This window comes from Lepidochelys kempii, chromosome 1 (genome assembly GCF_965140265.1).
Source record: "Lepidochelys kempii isolate rLepKem1 chromosome 1, rLepKem1.hap2, whole genome shotgun sequence".
Lineage (NCBI taxonomy): Eukaryota > Metazoa > Chordata > Testudines > Cheloniidae > Lepidochelys > Lepidochelys kempii.
The window spans coordinates 285,868,346-285,895,567 of record NC_133256.1 but is presented as its reverse complement, the minus strand read 5'-3'; the positions used below and the strand labels follow the sequence as shown (position 1 = coordinate 285,895,567).

Here is a 27,222-nt window from a genome sequence, read left to right as displayed (position 1 = left end):
GGTAGTAGTCCACCCAGGTGATCTGGCCTCCAAGCAAATCCCTACTCCATGCCTGCCTGTGGGGCTGGGACCACTTCTAAAGGTGGGAAGGTAGTTCAGCTTCTTAATGTTCAATCTTTGGCCTGTCCGCTGGTGCTGAATTTGGCAATGTGGACTGCCCACTAGGCAAATACTCTAGGTCATTACCTACCTGTTTTGGATTCAACCTGATGCCTTAAAAGTTAAAGGTTGAGTCCCATTATCTTCTGAGTGATCCATTTCCGTGAGAGGTAGATCATCTCTGCATGTATTTAAAAAGTTTTACTTTCAAGAGAACAAAGACTAGCAGACTTTTGTCAGGAATCTTCACAACAGTGTAAGTATTCTCCATTGTTTAAACTGCTCTTCTCTGAATCTTTGATGTGCAGGCCATCTGGTGGTCTTGTGCAAATCTGTGTATTACAAATCTGCCTCTATTATTGCCTAGTAATTTATTAAGCTCACATCAATGTAAATAACATAACAACCATTAACATTTTTATATGTGGCTTTCCTGTGGAAAGACTTGAAATCATAGAATCATAGGACTGGAAGGGATCTTGAAAGGTCTTCTAGTCCAGTCCCCTGCCCTTAAGGCAGGACTAAGTATTATCTTCACCATCCCTGACAGGTGTTTGTCTAATCTGCTCTTAAAAATCTCTAATGATGGAGATTCTATAACCTCCCTTGGCAATTTATTCCAGTGCTTAACCACCCTGATAGTTAGGAAGTTTTTCCTAATGTCCAACTTAAACTGCCCTTGCTGCAATTTAAGTCCCTTGCTTCTTGCCGTATCCTCAAAGGTTAAAGAGAACAATTTTTGAAAGAGAACAATTTTTCTCCCTCCTCCTTGTAACAACCTTTTATGTACTTGAAAACTGTTATGTCCCCCCTCAGTCTTCTCCTCTCCATACTAACCAAACCCAATTTTTTCATTCTTTCCTCACAGGTCATGTTTTCCAGACTTTTAATTCTTGATGAGATTCGAAATGCCAAGTATTTTTCAGTCATTGTTGATATCAGTCCAGATTGTTCTCACAAAGAACAGACTACTATTGTTATTCGATATGTTAAGATTGTAGACAGCTCAAAATTTTCACTTGAAGAAAGGTTTATTTTGTTTGATAATTTTAAGAGAAAAACTGGAAAAGAAATTGCTGCTCGAGGCCTAGCAATTCTAAAAGGTTTTAAGTTAGATTTTCAAGTCTGCATTGGTCAAGCCTATGACAATGGATCTAATATGGCTTCGAAGTACAAAGGTGTACAAGCAGTTCTGCTTGAGCGTAATTCAAACTGTATTTTCTCCAGCTGTGGAAACCACACACTAAACCAGAGGTTCTCAAACTGGGGGTCGGGACCCCTCAGGGAGTCGCAAGGTTGTTCTAGGGGGGTCGCGAACTGTCAGCCTCCACCAGAAACCCCACTTTGCCTCCAGAATTTATAATGGTGTTAAATATATAAAAGGGGTTTTTAATTTATATGGGGGGGGTCGCACTCAGAGGCTTGTTATGTGAAAGGGGTCATCAGTACAAAAGTTTGAGAACCGTTGCACTAAACCTTGTAGGTGTTGACTGTGCTGAATCACGCAAGGAAGCAATTACTTACTTTGGAACTGTTCAGCAAATGTACAATCTCTTCAGTAGCAGTCCACAAATGTGGGGAATTCTGAAGCAATATCTTCCTGTTTCACTGCATGGGATGTCCAAAACTAGATGGTCTGCACGGATTGATGGTGTTTAACCAGTTGTGCATCATCTGAATTCAGTGAGAAAGGCTTTAAATGAGCTTGAATCTCTCAATCTCACTGCACAGGCTCGAACTGAACTTCAGTCTATTCAGAAGCACATGTTCAAATTTGAATGCATTCTGCTGTCATCTTTGTGGATGAAGCTACTTACAATGATCCACCAAACTAATCTGGTAATTGAAGCGTGCAGTGCTACACTTGATGTTGAGAAGGATAAAACTGAAGGTCTTATCAATGACATTCAACAGGATCTTGAACAATGGGATGCGATCCTGACTGAGTCCAAATTAGTAGCACAGAATATTGGCATTTCATCTGAGTTCTCCACCAATCGCAACTTACCTACTGAATCCGATGCCAAGCAGCTTTATAGGGTCAATGTCTTCCTTGTCATCATTGACTCTATTCAATCAGGTCTTACGCGTCCATTTGAATCACTGCGACTAATCTGTATCCTTTTGGGGTTTCTTTGACAGTTCAACAGACTGAGTAATGAAGATCTACTTTCTGCAGCTGAACAATTTCAGCAACAGTACAACAAAGAAATCTCAAAAGATCTCAGTGATGAGATCATCTTCCTCGAATGAATCTATTCCACGAACTTTAAATTGGATTGCAAGCCAAAGGAATTGCTTCAAGAAATAATCGAACTTGGACTCTCTGGGGTGTTTCCTAATATCACAATTGCATTGCGTATTTTTGTCAGTTTGCCTGCATCAGTGGCTTCAGGTGAATGCACTTTCAATGTGTTGAAGCAGGTAAAGAACTATTACCATTCAACTATGGGACAAGAGTGTTTGAATGGGCTCGCCATGCTTAATATCAACTGTGACATTGCATGAAAGCTAGATTTTTCCTCAATAATTAGTGCATTTGCACAGAAAAAGGCTAGAAAAGCATTTGTTAAATAAAAAATTATTCAAATTATGTCTCACTCTTTTTTTGGTGCCTTATTTTGTTTTCATGTGTCGTCATTTTTTATTTTTATTATGGCTAGGGGGCCTCAAAAGCTGGAAGTGGCCCAGGCCCCTCTGGACCTCTGAGAGGGCCTGAATGGATGTTAAGGCTGAATCACTTTCTGAGGAGGTCTGGCCAGGTCAGGGCAGAGACACATTGATGAGGCAGTGGAGGGAAGCTTGCACTGTATCTGCCTGTTCTGTGGGACAAAGTGGGTGAGGTAATATCTTTTATTGGACCAACTTCTGTTGGAGAAAGAGACAAGCTTTCAAGCCACACCGAGATCTTCTTCAGGTCTGGGAAAGGTACTCCCAGAAAACCTCATGCTCAGAGCTGGCAATCTTGCACCTTTCACAACCGCTAAATTCACTAACAAAAAATATTCAAAATTAAAAAGTAACACAGTAGTATGAATTTGGCTTCCCTCTGCAAACTTACTGCTAAGCAGACAGAGTTATGAAAAAGAGAGAGACAGCACTCTGTTTCTTACTCTGTGATATTGGTCTCTTTGGGGAAGTTCTGCCTTTTTTCATAAGGGGACTTATCCAGCCCAGGGAAACTTCCAGAAGGACTTACAGGCCAAATTCACGTTGGTGTATTGGCACTGACATCAATAATTACATCAGGGTTAATTTGGCCCAATATGTTTTCCTTCTTCTCTTCTAGATTACTAACTCCTGAGTGAAAACAAAAGGAGAACTATCTAATTTGCACTGAACCAGCTGCTCTGCTTTTGCAGAGTCACAACAAGGAAAAAAAAATTCTTGACCACCATTTAAATATTTCGTCCAAAACACACCAAAGGGAAATGAAAATCAGGGCAGGGAGAGATGCTTCTCTGTGTATCTTAAGGGAAGTGAAAGTAATTTTGTACATTAGGAGAGGAATGCTATATCAAAGCTTAAGAAACCTAGTTATAGAGAATTAGATACGTAAAGTACGTCAGAATATACAGTAATACTAAGAAGAAAAGGAGGACTTGTGGCACCTTAGAGACTAACAAATTTATTTGAGCGTAAGTTTTCATGAGCTACAGCCATTTCGCAGAGATAGCTCTCTGATTGTGCTGGCTAAAACCTCCAAATGCATGTTCTAACCACCACAATAGAGATATATACGTTTTTGTGGGCACACCCATTACCCCCCTAAAATCTTGGCCTTAGGAGTTTCCTGACACTTTGAGTTACTTTAACAATCCACAAGGACTAGAGAGCGTTTATTTAAGCGCACTCTTTGATTCTGGAACAGTAAATCCAGCCACAAAAGATAAATATCAGCAACATGCCTACAACGTTCTAAAAAAACAAACATGAAAATTCTGTATGTAACAATGCAAAATATATATCAATAATGGGTATTTCAGTAAAAGTTCTCTTCACTTTCTCAGCTCCAATGAGTGGCTGTGCTATGGTTGGACTTTCTGCTAGCACAGAGATATTCCAGTACGCAGTGTACTGTTAACCTGAGTAGCACCTCTTATTCCTAAGGGAACAGGGACAAGGAAGTGTGGGGGGAAATAAATCAAATGTTATTTTTAATATTTGCTATGTAGTAGTCGTCATAAAAGCATACAATGTAAATACAGAAGATCTTAGAGATCTGTTGATGATTCATTTAAATTTGGCTTAATTTTTCCCCATAAGCAAACACCCTGTGCCTGATCAATCATATTCAAGCATGCAATTGTCCATACAAATCCCTCGTTACCAGTTGCACAAGAAGCTTAAACTGCTGTTGCAAAAATATTTAGATTTGCATATAACCACACCTTATGGAAAAAAGAAAAGGAGGACTTGTGGCACCTTAGAGACTAACCAATTTATCTGAGCATAAGGCTTTCGTGAGCTACAGCTCACTTCATCGGATGCTGTAGCTCACGAAAGCTCATGCTCAGATAAATTGGTTAGTCTCTAAGGTGCCACAAATACTCCTTTTCTTTTTGCGAATACAGACTAACACGGCTGTTACTCTGAAACACACCTTATGGTTTTCTCTGAATACATAGCCCGTCATCTTAACCCCACTACCTATCTACTCTCCAACAAACAGACAGACAACTCCTGTTGTTTTTATTCAGTCCTTACTCCAATTGAAGTCAAAGTAAGTTTGGCTTTAGTAAAGGCTGCAGGACTTGATCCACTGCGTCTGGACATTCCTAGCTTCTCGGACAAGATCATTCTCAAGGCAGCTAGCTCCTCCTGATGCTCACCCTCTGCGGCTACACTTCCATTTATAGTGCAATTGCTCAATGAGAGTGAGCATGGATATGTCTCCTTGAGGTAGAAATTACACTTCCAATTCTAAGTGTGGACATTCCCTAAGTATTTTGTGTGAGTGTATTGTTGTACCTCTGCTGAGCAGTAGCTGATTCAGGCCTTGCAAGTCAGTTTCCTGTTAGAGGAGAAATCAATGATGCAGAGCGTGGGTGTTTTCTTAATGCACTTTGTTTATTACACTATGTATGCCAGTCCTTGAACAGAGGTGGACATCAACAGCACACAGGTAATCCCCTCTTTCAGAAATCTCAGTCCAGATACCAATGCTCAGTTCCCAGGAATCAACTTTGCACTATGAATTGACTTCAGTTAGAGAAATTAAGGTAGTGAGCCAACCCCTTATTGTCAACAATTTCCCCAAAGAACATACATCAAAAAATAACAATATCACTTTTCTTCAAAGACTATGCTGCTCTCATGTTAAGAAAAATAATTTATGTGCAATAATGCCATTAAGGGACTTCTGCCATAGCTCTGTTATGGAAGGTGGGGGGAGGGCCTTGTAGTGACCCATCAGGTTAAGTTACCTAATACTTTCCCTTATAAAAAATTCTTGTAACTTTTTTTGAAAAGCTCTAATGTAACCCATGTGCCTAGTAGTGAGATATCTCTTTAAGAGACCCATTGGGGGGAGGTAGGAGTGAGTTGTGTCTGAGTCATTGTTGTGAGGCAGATTTAGCACTCCACATCCAGAAGCTTCTGGAATTGGGTCTGGTAGTTTTGGGTATGCTTCAATAGATTCTCTGTTCCTGGGGTCAGACTCCAGGAGGGCAAGCAGTCAGGGCAGCTGCTTTGCAGAAGGCCAAGTGCCCTGTGTGAGTTGGGAGAAGATGAGCCCAGGAGCAGAAAGCAGGCTGTTGTCTCTAACTCTGAAGCATTTTGCAGCAGGCTAGTGGTATTGTTAACCCTCTAATAGGGAAGCATGGGCAAGGCTAATTAAAGCAAGGGGAAATTGGGAGGGAAAAATAACTTCTATTTTAATTGTATGCTTTGAATGTTTTGATTTTAGCCAAACTGTTCTAGTTATATCAACTAGTCGGATTCACCAACTTTTCTTTAAATGTAGTAATGGGGAAAGAGTCATTTATATTTTGCTATTCTCAGTTTTGTATTTTCTTGTAACAGTTTTCTTTAAATCTACACACTTTAACTGAGTGTTTGGTTAATCAGTTAGCTGACTGACTAGCAGTGATTTCAGCAGAGGAAGAGTCTGCATGGATTCCAACTGAAGATTCCTACAAGCAAGTGGAAGGAAGATGTTTTAGACTCAGCAGACTGTATAGATTCGGTGCTCAAAGTGGGGGTCAGTGCTAACAAGGCCAATTCAATCAGGGTGGATGTGGCCCATTCCCAACAGTTGACAAGAAGGGGTGAACATCAACAGAGGGCAAATTACTTTTTGTAGTGACCCAGACACTCCCAGTCTTTATTCGGGCCTCATTTGATGGTGTCAAGTTTGCAAATTAATTCCAGTTCTGCAATTTCTCATTGAAGTCTGTTTTTGAAGTTTTTTTTGTTGAAGAATGGCCACTTTTAAGTCTGTTATTGAGTGTCCAGGGAGATTGAAGTGCTTGCCTACTGGTTTTTGAATGTTACAATTCTTGATGTCTGATTTGTGTCCATTTATTCTTTTACGTAGAGACTGTCCAGTTTGGCCAATGTACATGGCAGAGGGGCATTGCTGGCACATGATGGGATATGTGCAGGTGAACGAGCCCCTGATGGCTAATGTGGTTAGGTCCTATGATTGTGTCCCTTGAATAGATATGTGGACAGAGTTGGCAACAGGTTTGTTGCAGGGATTGGTTCCTGGGTTAGTGTTTCTGTTGTGTGGTGTGTAGTTGCTGGTGAGTATTTGCTACAGGTTGGGGGCTGTCTGTAAGCGAGGACCGGCCTGTCTCCCAAGATCTGTGAGAGTGAGGGATGGTCCTCCAGGATAGATCCTTGATGATGCGCTGGAGAGGTTTTAGTTGGGGGCTGTAGGTGATGGCGAGTGGCATTCAATGACTTTCTTTGTTGGGCCTGTTCTTTAGTAGGTGACTTCTGGGTACCCTTCTGGCTCTGTCAATCTGTTTCTTCACTTCAGGAGGTGGGTATTGCAGTTGTAAGAATGCTTGATAGAGATCCTATAGGTGTTTGTCCGAGCGATCGGAGCAAATGTGGTTGTATCTTAGGGCTTGGCTGTAGACAATGGATTGTGTGATGTGGTCTGGATGAAAGCTGGAGGCATGTAGGTAAGTATAGAGGTCAGTAGGTTTCCAGTATAGGGTGATGTTTATGTGACCATTGCTTATTTGCACTGTCTGTGGGTTAGAAAATAGCCATGTTATGCTGTAAAAATTAGGTTTCAGAATGGTAGCCGCATTAGTCTGTATCAGCAAAAAGAACTAGGAGTACTTGTGGCACTTTAGAGACTAACAAATTTGTCTGAGCATAAGCTTTCGTGGGCTAAACCCCACTTCATCAGATGCATGCAGCGGAAAATACAGTAGGAAGATATATATAATATAAATTAATTATATACACATATAATATAAATTAATATATACACATACAGGAGAATATGAAAAAAAAGGGATTGCCATACCAACTCTAACGAGAGTAATTGATTAAGGTGAGCTATTATCAGCAGGAGAAAAAAAACTTTTGTAGTGATAATCAGGATGGCCCATTTGACAAGAAGGTGTGAGTAACAGTAGGGGGAAAATTAGCATGGGGAAATAGTTTTTAGTTTGTGTAATGACTCACCCACTCCCAGTCTTTATTCAAGCCTAATTTAATGGTGTCCAGTCTGCAAATTAATTCCAGTTCTGCAGTTTCTCATTGGAGTCTGTTTTTGAAGGTTTTTTTGTTGAATAATTGCAACTTTTAGGTCTATAATTGAGTGTCCAGGGAGACTGAAGTGTTCACTGACTGGTTTTTGAAATGGGCTTTAGCCCATGACAGCTTATGCTCAAATAAATCTGTTAGTCTCTAAGGTGCCCCAAGTACTCCTCATTCTTTTTGTAAAAATTAGATTATTATTTGTTTCTTTATCATGAGATTTTATAAACTTATTTAATTAAATTCATTTCTTTAGTTCCTTTTGGGACTTGAATGTGGGAAGGTTGACCCTGTGCAATTCTTGCTGAAAATCCTTAGAGACTAAACTGGGTCTCCAGCTACTTTTCTATGGGAGTTGGGGTTTTTTTAGACACTGGAGAAGGGCAATGAAGTGAACTCTAGCCCACCACCTCCGTTTCTTCTGAAATGCCATTGTCACTTTAAGTGTCAGCAAAACTTTGGCAGCATGCCACAACAATAACTCAACATAAACATTCAAATTTAAGGTCAGGCCCACACAACTGCTACTGCAGCATCAGCAGACCCAGGGAGAGAGCTAGACTGGGCTCCCCATGACAATCTCATCCGCAGATTCAGCACGTGGTACCAGTATCCTATCCTCTTCTCTGAGAACACCACATGGAGAAGGAATTCCCCTCACTTTCTGGGGTTGGAAAGAAGAGAGTGATTTGGGCCATGCTTTTCCCAAATACATGCCGAGACCCAACACGTGGTGCCAGCAGCTCACTTCTCCCTGGGATAACAGCTTTTTCCTTCTGCCAGCTAAGGTAGTTAGTATAGGTTTCAGAGTAACAGCCGTGTTAGTCTGTATTTGCAAAAAGAAAAGGAGTACTAGTGGCACCTTAGAGACTAACCAATTTATTTGAGCATGAGCTTTCGCGAGCTGCATCCGATGCATCCGATGAAGTGAGCTGTAGCTCACGAAAGCTCATGCTCAAATAAATTGGTTAGTCTCTAAGGTGCCACAAGTCCTCCTTTTCTTTTTGTAGTTAGTATAGTAGCTCAAGCTGTGCTGAAGATGTAGGATTCAAATTCTACCAATAATGTGTTTTGGGGGAGGGTTTGGTAAGTACAGCAGCACATAATAAAATTTGTTAACCTTTTTCCTTTAAAAAAATTCTAAGAAATTAACTAAATTTAAAAAAACATTAAAAAACACATGTGGCAAACTCAAGCATTCAGAAGTTAGGAAATGCCAGATCTAAGGTTGCCCATACAACCTTACTCTTGGTGGAGTTCTGCGCCAAAAAAATAAAAATTCTGCATATTTTATTTGTCAAAATCACACAATATAATCATGTCAGTTTCAATTATTTTGGTAATTTATTTCAAAATATCCGTCAGCAAGTATGTCTGTAACAATATAGACCCCCCCCAAAAAAAAAGATTCTGGTAATATTTTTGTTTTGACAAATAGATTCCTTAGGAGGCTTATTAATACAGAACTTTGAGTAATTCATTTAAATTACAATACAGAACTGTATTTCCTGCATCTGTCAGAAGCAGTGCAAAGGCTTGGGGGAGTCAGGGGTAACAGAGGACCAGAGGGAGAGGGAAGGAGCCTGGGAGTGAACCTGGAGGGTGTTGGATGTAGGTGGGAGAAGGGTTTATTGGGGGCGGACGGGACTGTTAGGGAGTTGGGATGCCTCCCCCATGCAGACCCTGACTGACCCCAAGCCTCTCTCATTCAGTCAGGCACATCTATCTCTGTCCCCACAACCCCCCATCCCCATGGGTCTCTGCAATCTTCTCCCCCATCCCCCTGTTCCGTGCAGCCTCCCTTCCCCATCCCCAGGCTCAATGCTGTCACCCCACTAGCTCCTGAGCCCATGCGCCAGTCTGTCCCTGCCCCCAGCCATTCTGAACCCCAGCAGCCGTGTGTGCCCTACTCTGTCCTAACCTGGCAGAGTGCTATGATGAACTTCTACTGCTGGGGGAAATCTGCAGCACTGGGCACACAGAGAAATTTCTTTCCCCCACAGAAAATACATTCTGCCCCAGAAGTGCTGCGGTTCTGCCTTTTGCCCACAAGAGGCCGCTGTGGTGGCAGAACAGCCGGGTGCATTCATGTAGCTGTCTGTTCTGGCCCCACAGCAGCCTCTGGTGGGCAAAAGATGGAACTGCACCACTTCTTGGGTAGAATGTCTTTTATGTTGGGGGAAAAACAAAATTATGTGGGACAGATGAACATCTGCAGATACACAGAATTCCCCCAGAAGTAACAACCTCAGTTCTGCCCCTTGTGTATATGGCATTATGACAGAGTCTCCAGTTTCATTATCATATACTATTTTTCAATAGGAGTTCTTGCTCTTTCAGTGCACAGGATGGACTGTGCTAAAGGCATGAATCAGGGTTGATAGTGAATGAGGCTGTTTGTAGGATCTCTGCCTCATTTGCTCTAGAATTTGGAAGATGTACAGTGAGCAGGTAGGGGACTGCAGAAAGAACATGCGCTCCCAATGTGATGTTGTATTTAGCAGGGTGAATGCAATCCTTGGATGTATGAAGAATATCCGGTAGGAACAGGGAGATGGTGTTACCTCTGTATACAGCATTAATAAGGCTGTTACTGAACTAGTATATCTAGTTCTGATCACACTTGAAAAAAGATGTTGAGAATTTGGAAAGGGTTCAGAAAAGTGCTATACGAATGATTAGAGATCAAAAACCATGCCTTCTACCGACAAGCTAAAAAAACTCTGTCTGTTTAGTTTAGCGAATAGAAGGTTAAGAAGTAACTTTTTCACAGTCTATAAGTACTTAAAGAGAGAAGAAACTTCTGCTAGTTGTGGGCTCTTTCATCTAGCAGAAAAAGGCATAATGACATCGAGTTTGGATGCGGAAACCAGACAAAATATAGACTAGAAACCGGGTTGCAAATTTTTAACAGTTAGTGTAATTAACCATCGCAACAACTTTCCTAGGGATGTCGTGGATTCTCCATCCCATTCAGTCTTTAAGACAAGAGTGGAAATCTTTCTAGAAGATACGCTGTAGCTCAGATAGAAGTTATGGGCTTGATGCAAAAAATATTCATGATGCTCTATGGCTTGTGTTATGGAGGTCAGACTAGATCAGGATCGGCAACCTGCGGCTTCAGAGCTGCATGTGGCTCTTTGGCTGCCCCCTTGTTGCTCTTTGGCTGCCCAATTGCTGGCTGCCATTTTCTGAGGGGGTGCGAGGTGCAGGCTCTGGCCAGGAGGCGCTTACCACAGACTGCCTGCCTGCCCTAGACCCACGCTGCTCCAGGAAGCAGCTGGCTGCTGGCATGTCTCTGCGCACTCCTTGGGGGAAGGGAGGTAGCCCGCAAGCACCACCCCCGCAACTCCCATTGGCCAGTTCCCAGCCAATGGGAGCTGTGAGGACGGTGCTGGGAGTGGGGACAGTGCGCAGAGCTGCCTCCCCCCTGCACAAGGGGTGTGCAGAGGCATACCAGCAGCCAGCCACTTCCGGGAGCGGCATGGGGCCAGGGCAGGCAGGCAGCCTGCTGTGCTGCCAGCCGGGTGCCGCCTGTGGTAAGCGCCTCCTGGCCAGAGCCTGCACCTCGCACCTCCTCCCGCACCCCTACCCCAAGTCAGAACCCCCTCCTGCACCCAAACTCCCTCCCAGACCCCACACCCTCTCCTGCACCACAGTCCCCTGCTTTGTAATCAAGGAAGACTGGCACTCAGCAGAAGAGGTGGGAGGTTTGCATGAAGGGGATTCGGAGTCTGATACAAAGCCAGGGTGAGGCTCTCATAAGCACATAATCCACCGCAGCACGGGTGTAGTTATTGTGTCGTCTCGGGTACACAATGCTCCAAGCACCCTGTGATTCAGAAGGGCAGAGACCACTTAGCCTCCAGGGAGCTCACATATTGTACAGTGACATCGCATTACTGTGACCCCCTGCCAGAATACTGGCCTTATTCAGAGCCTCACTTGAGGGACTGTAGCCCTGCAGGCCCTGTAGAAAATGCACTTTAACAAACCCAAATCTGAATGCAAGTATTTTCCAGAGAGCTGGGTCCAAACTTATTTGAATGTCAGTAACATCAGTAGGCCCCAACTCAGATCAGGTCCTGATTGTGCTAGGTGCTGTACAAATGCAGGGGATGTGCCTACATTGCATTCAGAAGCATGACTGCAGCTCTGCTAGCTTTAATCTAGCTCCCCTGGCTAAAGATATCAGTGAAGATGCAACGGCATGGACCCAGCATGGTTTAACACCGCAGCTACATACCCTGGCTGTGGGCAGTGAGGTATAGTGAGGTATAGTCCTCACTGAAGCACCTAGATTCTAGTCAGATTAAAAGTATTGGTGAGTAGTAATAACTTTAACATGTTCAATTATTATTAGTTGATAAATTCGAACTCTACAAGTAGCTTTGTGTGTGATACGGCTCTTGAAATATTTTGGTCAAAGACAAAAACTAAAAAATAGCTCTTCTTCGAAAGGTTGCTGACCCCTGGACTAGATGATCATAATAGTTCCTTTATAATCTATGAGCAAAGATTCCCTTGTAGTTAAGGAAGGTGAATAATAGAGTATAAAGGAAGATTCAGATCTATCTCTGCTGCAGCCTTCATATGCAATGCAGAGCAAATCATTCAAACAAAAATTTTGCCAGGTGACCACTAATTGTATACTTCTGATTTTCTGTGTGCACAACTTGACACAATGGGGGCCTGCTTTGCAGAAATGCTGAACACTTACAGCTGGAATAGAACTCAGTGGTGCCACAGATGCTCAGCACCTCTGCCAATAAGACTGTTTTCACGGACACAAAGGTGTGGGGGTTTGTACAGCGAGATAACAAATATAGAGTGGTTATCCTGCTATAAAATCCTAAGAGAGACATGTAGTGTTTGCTGTGAGGTACCTAGCTGAGGTCAGCATTATATACCTGTGTTTGATCTCATGATAAACACTACAGGTGTCTTTTCTCCACTACGGTAAAGCAGGATAGTTAATGTGGTTAGGTATCCTATTGGTAAAAACATACCTTTTTGTCAGTGACATCATAGTACAAGAGAGCTTGGTATGGAGGTGTGGGCACAGGCTTGGGAATCTTGTGGTGCTGAGCTCTAACCCTAGCTCTACCCCTGATTCACTGTGTTCCTGCAGAGAAGTCTTTGTCTGTTTTTCCCATCTATAAAATGAAGATAATACTCTTATCTTGCAGTGGCGATATGGAGATAAATTCATTAATGTGTGGGAAGCACTCAGACATTACAGTGATGAGTGCCCTAGAAAAGACCATAAGAAAATTAATAATTATATATTCATTGCATGGTATACACTAAATAAGGCAGAGGATACTAACTGTATGTTGAGGATAAAAATATTAAACAGCAGCTTCATTCTCTGAACCATTCGTTTTTTAAACAGGTTTACAAATCCTTGCCATGTAAATATCAGAGACAAAACACTCATTACAACAGTGAGCTTTTGGTTAGTGAAACAGTATACAGTTAATATAATCATCAAATCTCTCCGTTTAAGCAGGGTGTTACCATGTGACAGAGTGAGCATCTTTACACTACTCATGACCTAGCATTTCTAGTGAATTTGTTAAATTGAGTGAAATCTCTGATTACACATATTTAACAAGCCAGGCATGTCTATCAAATGCTAATATTCAAAAAGATTGGACAGGTGTGCCAAGAGGTTTTTTGCAGGTGAATCTTCTTTTGTTTGAGTACTGAGTGTATATAGTAACCAAATATCTAAGTATCTATTTGTCCTCTGTCTATTATCCTGAGCACGTAACTGGTGCATTAATTTTTCCATAACAACCTCTCATATTTTGTGAACCATTCCGCTAGAGTTGGACCATTTTTCTTTTCCCAATGAGAGGCTATCAGGAGCCTAGCAGATGACAGATTAATTCTTCATTTCCTTTTGTATGACCATTCTGACAGGAAGCCCAGGAGGATTACTGAAGGATCATTGGGTAATAAATATCCAACAATTTGTGATAAATTATTATGAATTATGTCCCAGTACTTTCTAATGAATAGACATGTCCACCCTGTGTGTGTAAAATCTCCTCGTTCACTGCGGTTTCTCCAGTATTTATCCACATTTAATTGCTATATATAGATTTTAACCTGACTGGCATGAAATACCATTGAAACACTATAGTAAAGAATTTTTCTTTTATCATGCTGAAGACTGAGGTTACTGGTCCTCTTGTATCATATCAACCCTCATTCTTCTGGGGTAATTTGTTTATCCAGATCCTTTTCCCAGCATGTCATATATAGACTTCTTTGGTTAGGAAAGTTGTCTGCAAAGATTGATATAAATTAGTTGCAATTTTTTGTTTCCTAACTGACCGGATGCTATCGCTTCTATTAAAGTCAGCTTTTTGTATAAAACAACTTTTCTAGGAAGTTGAGCAACATAATGGCTAATTTGAAAGTACTGTACCAGTATCAGGGAAGAATGGGCTGGTTAAGGTTTGTTTTGATCTCTATGTAAGTTAGAAAAGTTTCTTTATTGAATAGCTGGGAAATTGCAGTCTTTAAAACTCTCTGGTTCATGATTTGGGTTAAGAACTGGATTATTTGAAATGGGTGTCATTAGTGAGGGAAAAACACTTATTTTTTATCTCTAGTTCTATCCTAAACCCATGGAGTAGCCTTTGCTAAAGATGTATGTACATTTCTGGAGGGCATGTTCAACCTTCATTCTGGCATTTTCTAACTTTTGAGAGCTTGACTTTGCAACCTTAATAATGTTCTTTTAACACAGTGATTTGTATGTAGTGTGTGTTCACGCATGATTGTGCACACTGGCATGCGCACAGCCACAACACGTGTGTCTATTATGCACAGTTCTGAGACCCTGCAGTTCCAAAGTACAGCAGGGTGAAATAAGGACAGAATGGGAACTTTAACTTGGAATTTCCTTGCTTTTGTCAGTTTAATTCAGACCATGAATGTTATTGCAACATACGGCAACTTTTTGTATTTAATTAGATTTACATCCCACTCAGTTACCACAGGCTGGTTGGAAACAGATGTGTGTGTACTTTCCTATGGTCAGCACATTGATGCTGCCACTGGAAAATAGCCAACAAGAAGTTACAAAGAGAGGACTGCATGTGTCAGCTCCTGTTAGGGGAGTGAAAATAGTTGAATGTGGTTAAGCATAACGTTCATTTTGTGAGGCCACCTGGGCTTGAATATGGTTTTGGAAGCCTCAGAAAAAGCTTCATTTGTAATTATGTTTTCAGTCTTTCATCATTAATGTGTCTGAAAGATCAAAAAAAGCAGAGCATGACTATCTCAGCAGGCTCAGAATCATTTTATTATAACACTAAATAGGTCTTCTCTGACCTCATGAGCTTTAATTTACATTTTCAGTTGTTTTCTCATTGTCACTGTGTGTTCAATTCTTACAGCTGAAATACCGCTGTGCCTGGAGCCTTAAAAATACTATAACAGACAGTACATTGTTTGTATGCAGCAGGTAGATCTTTTCAACAATTCCAGTGCTCACAGTTCAATATGCATAAGGCACTTTACTTATTAGGCAACCCAATTCAAATATTCCCAGTATGGGCACCTATCTCAAGGTCCCCTAATGATGTGAGTACAGTTCTATTCCACCTTTCTCAAAAAGCCACATCCATTAAACGCAACGGATTTATCACTCTCAAGCAGTCACTTAGGACAAGTTTTACTGTGTAAATAAAAATAATCTGTCAAGATGTAGGAAATACATTAATATTGATTTTTACATACACAGCGGCAACTGCACTAATGATTACAATATTCAGTGATACAGTGGACCAATGGTTTAAGACCAGGGCCCAATCTTGTATTCCTTACTTAGACAGAAATCCTATTGACTTCAGTAGGACCTTTTTCCTAATTAAGAATTGCAGGGTCAGGTGCTAGGTGCCTGTAGCATAGCCTCCATTATCTGGGAGGGTTTGTTCTATCTTGTTCAACTGCGGAGAACAAAAACTTCTTGAACCTTGATACACAAAGGCTCATTCTACTGAGCATACCCACCGTGAGGGGAGGCAGACTGACCTTACACTGTTCAACTAGCACACTAAGTACAACTCATTCTCTCTGTAAACCGGTCTTCAAGCTTCTGAAAGGTTTGCTATAGACTCAGAAATGTGTGTTTTAAAAGTTGTATTTGTTAGTGTCAAATTGCATTTGGAGACGGACACAGAAAAATTACACAAGAGGCCGCCTCCTACAGTAGAGAGAGGGAGATTTTCTGTATAAAATTTCAGCCAAGAAGTGCTTTTAATGGCTGAGTCATAAACACTGCAAAACACAGTTCATAACAGACTCGCAACACTGGTCGCATACTCATCTATAGCTGTGCTGCCAAGCACTACTCTAATGAATGCAATAATAATAAAGGCCTATCTTAAACAAAAGTGATTGCAAAGTTTTGTAAAAGTGCAGAGTAATACAAATTTAGAAGATTAGAAACAAGAGAAATTAACTTTTTAAATTTAATTGAAAATGTCTTCTCAGCCTAGCATAAAAGACTAGCTTTAGGTCCTAATCTGAATCTTTAAATACTGTGTAAATGAGTCTTGCATTGTGTGACAGGGTGTACCAAACTCGCACTGGGTCAACGGGGCCTGACCAATCACTGTGGGCCTAGGAGACAATGCCCCCTCACCCCTGCTGCACATGCTCCAGGTGGAAGGGACAGATAAAAGGAGGCAGCCCAGTTCAGTGGGGGCTGACTGAGGTGGAGGAAGGACATGTGCTGCAGGTTCCTGCAGAGGAATCTTCAACTCTCCAGGCTGTTGAGACCACGGACTCAGACTATGCTGTGGATGACCAGCTGACCATGGAGACTAACTGGGATGCTGAGCCCCTGCCAGCAGAAGAGATGCCCTAAATGGGCCTTATGGTAGGAAGTACCCAGGGAATGTGTTAGGGGTTCAAGCATAGGGAATTTACCAGCTTCTTAGGGCCCTGGGCTAGAACCCAGTGGAGTAGGGTGGCCCCAGGTTCCCCTGTGCCCTCCTCTGCACTTGCCACTAGGCAAGCTACCTGACAGCTAGCTGGGAGGAGGAGAGAGTTTAGGTGTGTCCATGTAAATACAGTTTGCTCTTGCTCTGCTTAGATATCCATCAGATAGAGCAGTGTTTTGCCCAATGTAATCAACTTTGACTCATGTTGGGTTACAAATCACTTTACTACTGAATGCAGGGGTAGTGAAATGCTGTTATCAATGTGTTGTAATTATTGTATGAATAAAGGGGAACAGAACCTGTCCCAAATGAGGGGGTCACCCTCAGCTGAAAGCACCTTGTTAAGCCAGGGGCTCGAATGCCAGAGCCCTGTGAAAGTAAGAGGGGTGGGGACAGGTGTCCCAGTCAGGAAGTGTAGACCTTCCCCAAGGATCTTCCCTGGACTAGTTTAATGTGTTTCTCTTAGAATCATAGAATATCAGGGTTGGAAGGGACCCCAGAAGGTCATCTAGTCCAACCCCCTGCTCAAAGCAGGACCAATTCCCAGTTAAATCATCCCAGCCAGGGCTTTGTCAAGCCTGACCTTAAAAACCTCTAAGGAAGGAGATTCTACCACCTCCCTAGGTAACGCATTCCAGTGTTTCACCACCCTCTTAGTGAAAAAGTTTTTCCTAATATCCAATCTAAACCTCCCCCACTGCAACTTGAGACCATTACTCCTCGTTCTGTCATCTGCTACCATTGAGAACAGTCTAGAGCCAGTCTCTTCCCCTGCTGCTCAAAGAAAGAGCTAAATTATTTTTTATCAAGGTCCAAATTTCTTGGTCAAGGTATAGTCAAGATCCAGACTCCAGAGAAAATAATAATAATTTAAAAAATGACAATAAGTTCATAAAAAGATTTTGGAGTCTGTTTAAAATCATCAGGTGGTCTGGATTTGGTCATCTGCCTATTGACTATCCCTGCTATAGACTGAGTGTTTGCTCTGCTCCACCCCAGGGGCTGATGACTGACTTTTTGCCGTGACCTGCCCAGAGGGTCAGAGCCCTCCACTATTGTCTGCCCCAGCCCAGAAGGCTTACGAGCCATAGACTAAGTGTTTGCTCTGTCCTGCCCCCGGGGCTACAGACTGCTTGGTTGCTTGGCCCTGCTAGGGGTCCTGAGTTCTCCAACTGCAATTGTTTGACTCAACAGGGAATCCCAATGACCGTGTGACAGGGTGTACCAAGCCCAAGCTTAATATTAAAACTGCAACACTGATCAATAGATACAAGCCTTTCCTAGCTGCCTTCTTTGTGCAGTCCCCAATCCTAATGTTTTTTTCTGGAAGGTCTAAATCTTGTCGTTGGGCTGCTGCTGTGGTTTTATTTTTTAAAATAAACTGTTTCCTTTATTGCTTTTACCTCAAGAGCAGAATTTACAATAGAAAAATTAAGAACATGAGAACTAATACCCTTACCAAAAAATGTACTCAGTCTTAAGAGAGATATACAGTAATACATATGTTAGAATTATGGAAAGGTATCCCATCCTCCTTTAAGTAGACCAAGTCGCATCCCGATAATATTGTATTTATTTTGTACATTTTACCTCAAGATATCAGGCCACATCCTGGTCTGTAATATCCCTTTGCCTCTCTCTGGCCCTTAAGATCAAACTTATGATTTTTCCTTTCCACCAAAGTTGTCTTTTTCTTGGCAAACACTTTAAGTGTAAGGTTGTCCATATTAGCAGTTCTCTCAGCTTAACAACCTTAGGCCCCAATTCTACATATATACTTAACTTCATGCACTTTGAACAGAAATCAATGGGACTACTCACTGTGTATCCAGTTAAGCAGGTGCGTAATACCCAATGTAACTCATTCTTGCACCAAAATTCAGAGTGATACCCTCTGGCTATTCTCACTAAAAATAAGAGAGAGAGAGAATATTTGGTACAACCTGAATGTCAGAAGGGCTAGGAAAGATATTGTTACCTTCCACCTGCCCACTTTGCAGGCCATATGCAAGGACCACAGGCAATCATATTCCCTACATTTGCGGAGAAAATAAGGACTGTTCCCTCTTTGCACCTCTGCGGTGGCAAGTGGCAGGATCCATGAAGTTACTTGGGTACTTAAGTCCTGTTGTTTAGACACCACTGAAATCCACAAAACTCCCACTTGGCTGCTGGCTAATCCTGTAGGCACCTATGTATTTTCCCCTAGGAATGTACACTACATGCATGCTGCAGCCTCACTATAGGCACTGTAATAGAATAAGAACGGCCCTACTGGGTCAGACCAAAGGTCCATCTAGCCCAGTATCCTGTCTTACAACAGTGGCCAGTGCCAGGTGCTCCAGAGGGAATGAACAGAACAGGTAATCATCAAGTGATCCATCCCATGTCCCTCGTTCCCAGCTTCTGGCAAACAGTGGCTAGAGACACCATTCTTGCCCATCCTGGCTAATAGCCATTGATGGACCTATCCTCCATGAATTTATCTAGTTCTTTTTTGAACCCTGTTATGGTCTTGGCCTTCACAACATCCTCTGGCAAGGAGTTCCACAGGTTGGCTGTGCATTGTGTGAAGAAATACTTACTTTTATTTGTTTTAAACCTGCTGCCTATTAATTTCATTTGGTGAGCCCCTAGTTCTTGTGTTATGAGAAGTAGTAAACAACACTTCCTTATCTACTTTCTCTACACCAGTCATGATTTTATAGACCTCAATCATATCTCCCTTTAGCTGTCTCTTTTCCAAGCTGAAAAGGCCCAGTCTTATTATTCTCTCCTCATACGGAAGCCGTTCCATACCCCTAATTTTTGTTGCCCTCTTCTGAACCTTTTCCAATTCCAATATATCTTTTTTGAGATGGGATGACCACATCTGTACACAGTATTCATGGATTTATATAGAGGCAACATGATATTTTCTGTCCTATTATCTATCCCTTTCTTAATTATTCCCAGCATGCTGTTCACTTTTTTGACTGCCGCTGCATATTGAGTGGATGTTTTCAGAGAACTATCCATAATGACTCCAAGATCTCTTTCTTGAGTTGTAACAGCTAATTTAGACCCCATCATTTTATATGTATAGTTGGGATTATGCTTTTCAATGTGCATTACTTTGCATTTATCAACATTAAATTTCATCTGCCATTTTGTTGCCCAGTCACCCAGTTTTGAGAGATCCTTTTGTAGGTTTTTGCAGTCTGCCTGCGTCTTCACTATCTTTAGTAATTTTGTATCCTCTGCAAATTTTGCCACCTCACTGTTTACCCCTTTTTCCAGATCATTTATGAATATGTTGAATAGGACTGGTCTCAGAACAGACCCCTGGGGCCCTCTCTCCATTCTGAAAAAGGACCATTTATTCCTACCCTCTGTTTCCTATCTTTTAACCAGTTACCAATCCATGAGAGCACCTTCCCTCTTATCCCATGGCAGCTTACTTTGCATAAGAGCTGCCATAGCAACTCAGCCAGCAGTCTTTGCCAGCAGCAGCTACCAAACATCTGCAGTGACCAACAGGCTTCCATATTTGTCACCAGAGGGCAGCTTTCGCCTCAGCAGCATTGGTCTCTCTCTGGTGGCAAACAATATTAAGCACCAGCAGACAGCGTTTCCTTTTTTCACAGATCAGAAGGACCTTATTGATGATTCAGAGGAATCTAAGAATAGTAGAAGTAAGTCTAGTCTTCTATTCACTGTCAAGGAACGTATGGGTTTCTCCTGTAAATAAAGTTGTATGCCAGTGGTCTTAGTGAGCTCTTCCTCTACCCATCTAATAGTCCCTTGGCCAGTGCTTATTGGATGTTCAGTGCTACATGTTGAATGTTAAATGTTAAAAGTCAAATAGAGTTAAGTGAATGGTTACATTGTTATATTTTATATAGTCTATGTTTTTACTTGCCGCATTGCTTTATTTTAAAGTGTAATTCTATTATGTTTTATCATGCTTTACTCATTTCTTCTTCTTTTTCTGTAAATACCTAATTCCTTCAAGAAACAATTATTTCTGTTTGAAGAATTACTGTTTGTGTGTCCATTCCTGAGCGGAAGGCTGTATTCATGTCCTTTCAGGGGTTAACAAGACTAGCTTGCTCTGGGGAGCCCTCTACGAGTCAGAGACAAGCCCCCTGGTAATATTCTGGTAATTCCTTTAGGGCAGGCCACAACCTTGTTTACCCTTTTTATTAAATTTAAAAAATTGTAGGTAATTTAATTAGCTTCCAATTTTTAGGGTAACAGTTGGGGGAGAAGAGCTTATGAACACTTTTACAACGTTGATGCTCAATTAGAGAACTGCTGAGCCTAGAACCTGGTTACTGTGTCTGTGTTCAATTGGATGGAGAAAAAGGATGGATAACTCCAGCAGTCCTAAAGAAAAAGAATTCGCCAACCAGATCATTTGTGATCAAGACCAACAGTAGAGAGTTCAACAGAAACTGTCAATATCTAGTTTGTGCCTCAGAAAGAACAATCAACAGAACAAACTCTACATATGGCAGATGACGATTCAAGGATTCCAAACTGATCACAGGCTGTTGTTGCAACTAATGGATAGCCAGATGATCAAGTTGTTACATGTTTGGGCTGTGTAGTGAGAAAACCAATCCGATTCAGATACATTTGACAGACTAGTCTGTATCAAACTTCAGAAATAGTGTGACAGTGTAAATTTTGTAAATGGTAGGAATATAGAACTTTTGGGGGGAGAAGTAATGGAATGCTAATTTGTATTCCACTGTACAGCCACAAGGTGGCAATATGTGTAACATACCTTATTTAAGCTAACCTCAGCCATGCTTGGCAGAGCATTAAAGGATCTTATGGTGAACACATCTGGTGTATATCTCTGAGGGAAGGAAGTTCTGTAGCCAGACCATATCTGATATAGAAGCCTGATCTGTTCGTAGCAGCCCTGCAACCTACTGGTATACATGACAGGCAACCAGGCCCCTGTTTCCTGCCTAAGCATGCATTCTACTGTTTCATGATAGGCATCCAGACACCTATCTCCCACCTAAGCTCAGAACAATTGTCAACCCAGGAAAGATATGCATTTGGCTGCTCAAGTTGCATGTGAGGGCACAGTCAGGTACACGGTCTCTGAGCACACCTACTGGACTGGGTCCCTCAGGCAAATTCACACAAAATAGCTGCGGGGAGGCCAGCAACCTCCCTTATCTTTAGCCTACTGGCTAGAGTATTCACACATGGTATGGGAAACCCCCAGTTCAAGTACTCCCTCCTTGTGTGGGAGAAGGGTTTTGAAATGTGATCAGCCATAGATGCCAACTTCTCCTGGCACCAGTGGGTGGTCCCGCCCCGACTCCGCCCCTGCCCTGCCCCCATTCCAAATCCTTCCCCAAAGTCCCCTCCCCAACTCTGCCCCCTCCCTGCCCCTATTGGGACCCATTCCCCAAATCCCCACCTCTTCCCAGCCTCCCCCCCGAGCACTCCATGTTCCCGCTCCTTCCCACAGCTTGTTATGCCTTGAAAAAGCTGTTTCCCAGTGGAAGCCTGGGAGGAGAAGCGGGGACATGGCGTGCTTAGGAGAGGAGGCAGAGGTGAGCTGGGGGGGGCCGGTGGGGGAAGCTTGGCTGCTGGTGGGTGCAGAGCACCCACCAGTTTTTCCCCATGGGTCCTCCAGTACCGGAGCACCCACAGAGTCGGCACCTATGTGATCAGCCACTTCTCAGGAGAGTGTCCAAACTGCTAGGCAATGGAACAGTCTGATGTGGGGCTCCCTCATTCTCTCCTGTTGAAGTTGTTCCACTCCAGTTGAACAGTGGAATACTGAAATGTTAATGGTATCAAAGAAAGAATTAGAATAACTCTGTAGTCTAGTGGTTAGGCACTCCCACTCAGGAGGAGGGGAAACTTCAACTGGGGGTCTTCCACATCTTGGGTGAGTACCCTAGGCTAAAGGTTATAAAGGAGGTCCTCCTCCTTCTTCTCCCCCACTCCCTGGCTGTTTTGTTTTGGGTTCTGCACAAGATAGGTGCCCCTGTGCTGCCCAGATTTAGGCACCTGTCTCTGAGAGAGGGGCAGAGCTTAGCACACACCCGTCTAGTTGACATGTCCCATTGACTAGCTTAGATGGCTTCCCACCTAATGTACTGCTTTGAGGATTGTTTTCTAAGCTCTCTCTCCCCATTCATTGTATAGGAGCCTAGCTGTCTAACTCGGCCTTGTCGATCAGTGTTATTCCTGTGATATTTTTTTTTCTAGGCCCTAAAAGTTAGGCACCGTGTGATGCTCAGCACGGCAACACTAACGTCCTGTTGCGGATCTCACCCTAGGTGCCAGGCTTCTTCCCTTCACCCCTAAAGGCCAGCAAAGCAAGTCAGATGCACTGGCAGAGCAGGCTGCATGCAACATTGTGCATGCAATCTGCTCACTTTCATGTGCACTGTGGAGCTGAGAGGAACTGGTTTTGTCTGTTTTTTTCCTAGGTGCAATTCCACACCTCTGGCTCAGGCCTGTGTCTGAATGGGTGAGATTGTGCTAAACACTGTTTTACCAAAAGCTTCAGCCTTTTCACTGAGAAATTTAGAAATGGTTCCTTCTGTGTTTTAAATAAATCAATCGTATTTCTCATCCCAAACATTCTTTTGCATGACACTGCTGTTACAAGGTCTACCCAAAATGCTTTTATACTTAATATTCTTTATCCTTTCAGTGGAAGGGATTTACAGGTATGAGACAAACTATACAGTAAAAGGAAAACGTTCAGAAGTCCTTGGTATTCCTTCACCTCTCCCACTCCTCCTCCCACTTTACAAGTTTCATTCTCAGGAATCCCTAAGCAAACAAACAGAAGGAAACTGCAGGAAACCCCATTCTCTGGTGTGCAGTTCTCAGAGATTCCCTTCTTCCTCAGACCCCAGACAAGAATTGGGAAAGGAAGGGGGAACAATTTCTTAAACAGATAAATCCCACTGTTATAAAACCCTATATACTGCTTGACTGCTCTCTTGAGTGCAGGATTGGCTACTTGCTAAAACAGGTGAAAATGTTTAGTCCACCAAGTAAATCTAATTTCCATCACAATACCACCACACAATGGCAGTCTTTTCTCTAAAAGACTAGATTAACAGGAACAGATATTGAGATGCTTTTGGAGAGCAAGATTCAGATGCTCAGATAGTACCCACCTGCAGGATACCTGGCTCTTCCAATATTATTAGCGCTTCAAAGAGCAAAACATGTGAAAATATATCTTTAGTTCAGAAGAAGAAAAAAAACTTTTAAAGAAACAAACAGGTGGTACACCACAAACTGATAGGTGGGGTATAGATTCATTGTCAGTAAAATACTTAATTCTCAATTGTAATCAAATCCAGCACATAAATACAATATTTAATAGAACAAGCTGGCCTTAAATCAGAGCGAGAGCAGTGAAGTTGTGTAACCACTCCAGTTACCTCAGAAAAGTCATCATGGTTGCTGGATGTGCTAAATCGCTCGGAAAATTTGTTTACCTGGACATTTTTTTCATCCTCCCAAAATATTCTGAGTGATTAGCACAAAGGCTATTAGCTATAAACTCATAAACTACAATAAGATTAAGCAGTGAAAGTCTTTAAATAAAAACAATGGTTAGTTTTCATTGCCTTAGGCTCTATTCTTGCAAAGACTTACACGCATGCTTTACTTTATGCACATGAAGAGTACGACTGAACATTTGGGTAAATCTTTGCAGGCTCAGGGTCTAAGAGGCATTAGAATAAATCAAGCTATTTTAATGTAAAGACTTACAATGTTTGATCTTACTCTGTAGTTCATGTATGTATCAGTTTATGTGTAGTATGAATGGGACTGCTCACATATGTAAAGTTAAGCACATGCATAGGTGTGGCGGGTTGTATAGGTGTGGCTCTGGTTTCGCAGGGGTTAATTCTACTATGTGGGCTGAGAAGGTCACCCCGGCCTGGCTTGCTGGGCATGCTCCATCTGGAAACGGAATATAAAAGGGAGTAACTCTGCTCAGTCTGGGCTGACTGCTGGAGGGAGTGGAGGTGTGCTGCGGATTCTGGCACTTCGGGACACGAAGGCCAGCCAGACTGTGCTGACCCACGAACCCCAGGCTCCTGATACCACAGAGGGAGGAGAGACCATGGGAACCCCAAGATGCCAAACTGCAGACTCACGGAAACTTTGCAGGGAATCGGTTGTAAAACCATAGATTAGATTAGTGTGTTTCACTTGCTGAGCTGGTGGCGGGCAACCCTGCCACCGCAAGGGCCCTGAGTTGGGACCCAGTGGAGTAGGAAGGACCTGGGTCCCCCTACCCTGGCCACTGCCCACCCTGGGGTGGCGGCCCACCTCTCCAACCCTATTGACTCTGGCTGCTAGACCACACAGCTCGAACAGTAAGGGCAATCCTATTGACTCTGGCCGGTAGGCCACACAGCCTGGCATAGGAGGACCACCTTGACGAGCCCCAAACATTAGGCCACACTGCCCCGAGACTAGGGGTGGTCATTCAAACTCAGCCGTGAGGCCATAATGCCCCTTCACCTCTCCCCCAAAATGTGACTGGGTGTACCAGCTCCAGGACAACAGGTCTTTAAAGTATTGGGTCTTAGAATAGTTAAGTAGATAGCTGATAAAATATGTTTTAAAAATAATTTTAAACCTCCTTTTTCAGAAATATATTTTTTTGTTGAATTGTTTTCGCCAAATGCAGCACCAGACTTCTAATAAACATAGCTAGAATTGTAACCATGAGGCTGCGGTTTATTTCTGTCATGAGGGAATGAGTATATTGGTAACTGAATGGTTCTGGCGTGTCTCAGTAGGACAGGAGGTGCCATTCTGCTGTTACCAGTACCTGACAGCATGAAATTCTGTCTGCTGATGCATAAGTCTCTGACAAAGAAATTGCTGTGCAGAGTATGATTGTATAATGGAACCGGAGACTTTCACATTTATTTTAACACAAGTTCTATTTTGGGTAAAAAAACCCAAAAAACTAAGTGGATTACATTCAATTCTTTTTCATACTAAACCAATTTCAACAAACTTATTTCCAATAAGTAATACAATTTACCTTAAAACATCTGGGAGAAGAGCCTCAGAAACAGATAGTAGATAAACAAGATTGCAACTTCTTGTTTCTTTAGAAATCTTTGTTTTTTATATGTAACTGTACATATTTTTACAATTAAATAACGTAATTGTCAAAATATTCTAATTAAACTCTGTTCATTTTTTTAAATGGCATCTTATCCTTTCTATACTGTCAATAGCTTGGTGTGCAGTTTTCTAGTGAATAGCAAAACTACTAATTTTAAGCATGCAGGGCTGGGCCCACGATTAGAAGAGACAGTGATTTCTTTCTTTTTGTCAGGGACAATACATAAACACTTCATTCAGTGCTGTGGAAATCTATTTAAGGTTTCAAGATTTCCACACATTAAAATTGTGGTCAATTGGTACCTACAATTTACAGCCCTTTCTTTCTGGCTGTTACCAAATTCAACCCTAATGTTTGAGAAAAATGTAATAAAATGGGGGGGTATTATATAGCTATATATCTCTAAAGGAATGAAAAAGTGGATAATGCATGTGTACAATGTCAAATGTTTGATTAATATAGCTTTGGATTCTAGAATCAGTCATCTGACTTTTTCCCACTATTTATTTATTAGAGTCTATTATGGAAACATACTAGCTAACATATTAAGAGCTTTATGTATCTGGTAACTTAGTGCATAAGCTTATTTGCTTCTGTACAGCCAATAAAATGCTACTTCAAAGGGCAAATTAGAGTAATTAGTTTTAGCATTACACATATCATCCAAAGCTCCACAGGCTCCTAGGGAAAATGAATGGGAAACCTGGCCAAAACAAAACTTAAAGTATGTTCCGCACACATCTGCCAAGACAATTTCTCAGTGTAACCTCAGAGCAAAGATCCTTCAGTTACACACGTTCATGCATACTTTTAGTGCAATCTCAAGAAAGAAGGGAACATCACGTTATGATGAAAGTTGGGAGAAACCTCATTGAAGTTGGTGAGAGAGAGCTGCTATTCGTTCAGGATAAACGTAAGTCGTAGTTAAGCTCCCTTTTGGATAAGATAGCTGAAACAATAAGAGCTACTGCCCAAAACACAGGCCACATGCAAGGCCAGTTAGTTACAGAGCTAGGTGGGTGGAGGGGTTTTGCTGGGGGCTGAATGCAAACACAGGGAGCTGGATATTGTTGTTTGTAGGTGTTCGCAGCCAGATCCAGACATAGTAGGCAGCAAGAAAGCCAAGGAGACAGTGAGAGAAGTACTTGTAAAGTGGCCCTGAGAGAAAGACAAAGCTTTTTGTGCAGAGCATTGGCTGGAATGAGGCTTGGAAGTCCTGGCAAAGAAACTGCCTCCTGTTGTTTGTTTCCCACTCTGTTCAGTGAAACAGGACTTGGTGTACATTCTTTGCAAATAAAC

At 42.2% G+C, this 27,222-nt stretch overlaps 1 long non-coding RNA gene across 2 annotated transcripts in view; it reads right to left on the bottom strand.

The window, feature by feature from the left end:
• Nucleotides 1–27,222, bottom strand: part of LOC140905123 (uncharacterized) — a 39,774-nt gene that overhangs the window by 9,097 nt on the left and 3,455 nt on the right. The window contains exons 2-3 of one of the 2 annotated variants that reach the window (XR_012156760.1): nucleotides 18,609–18,694; nucleotides 12,831–12,977 (exon numbers count right to left, since the gene is read on the bottom strand). This is a non-coding gene — a long non-coding RNA (uncharacterized lncRNA). The remainder of the gene's footprint in view (nucleotides 1–12,830; nucleotides 12,978–18,608; nucleotides 18,695–27,222) is intronic. The other variant, XR_012156761.1, reaches the window with a different exon arrangement.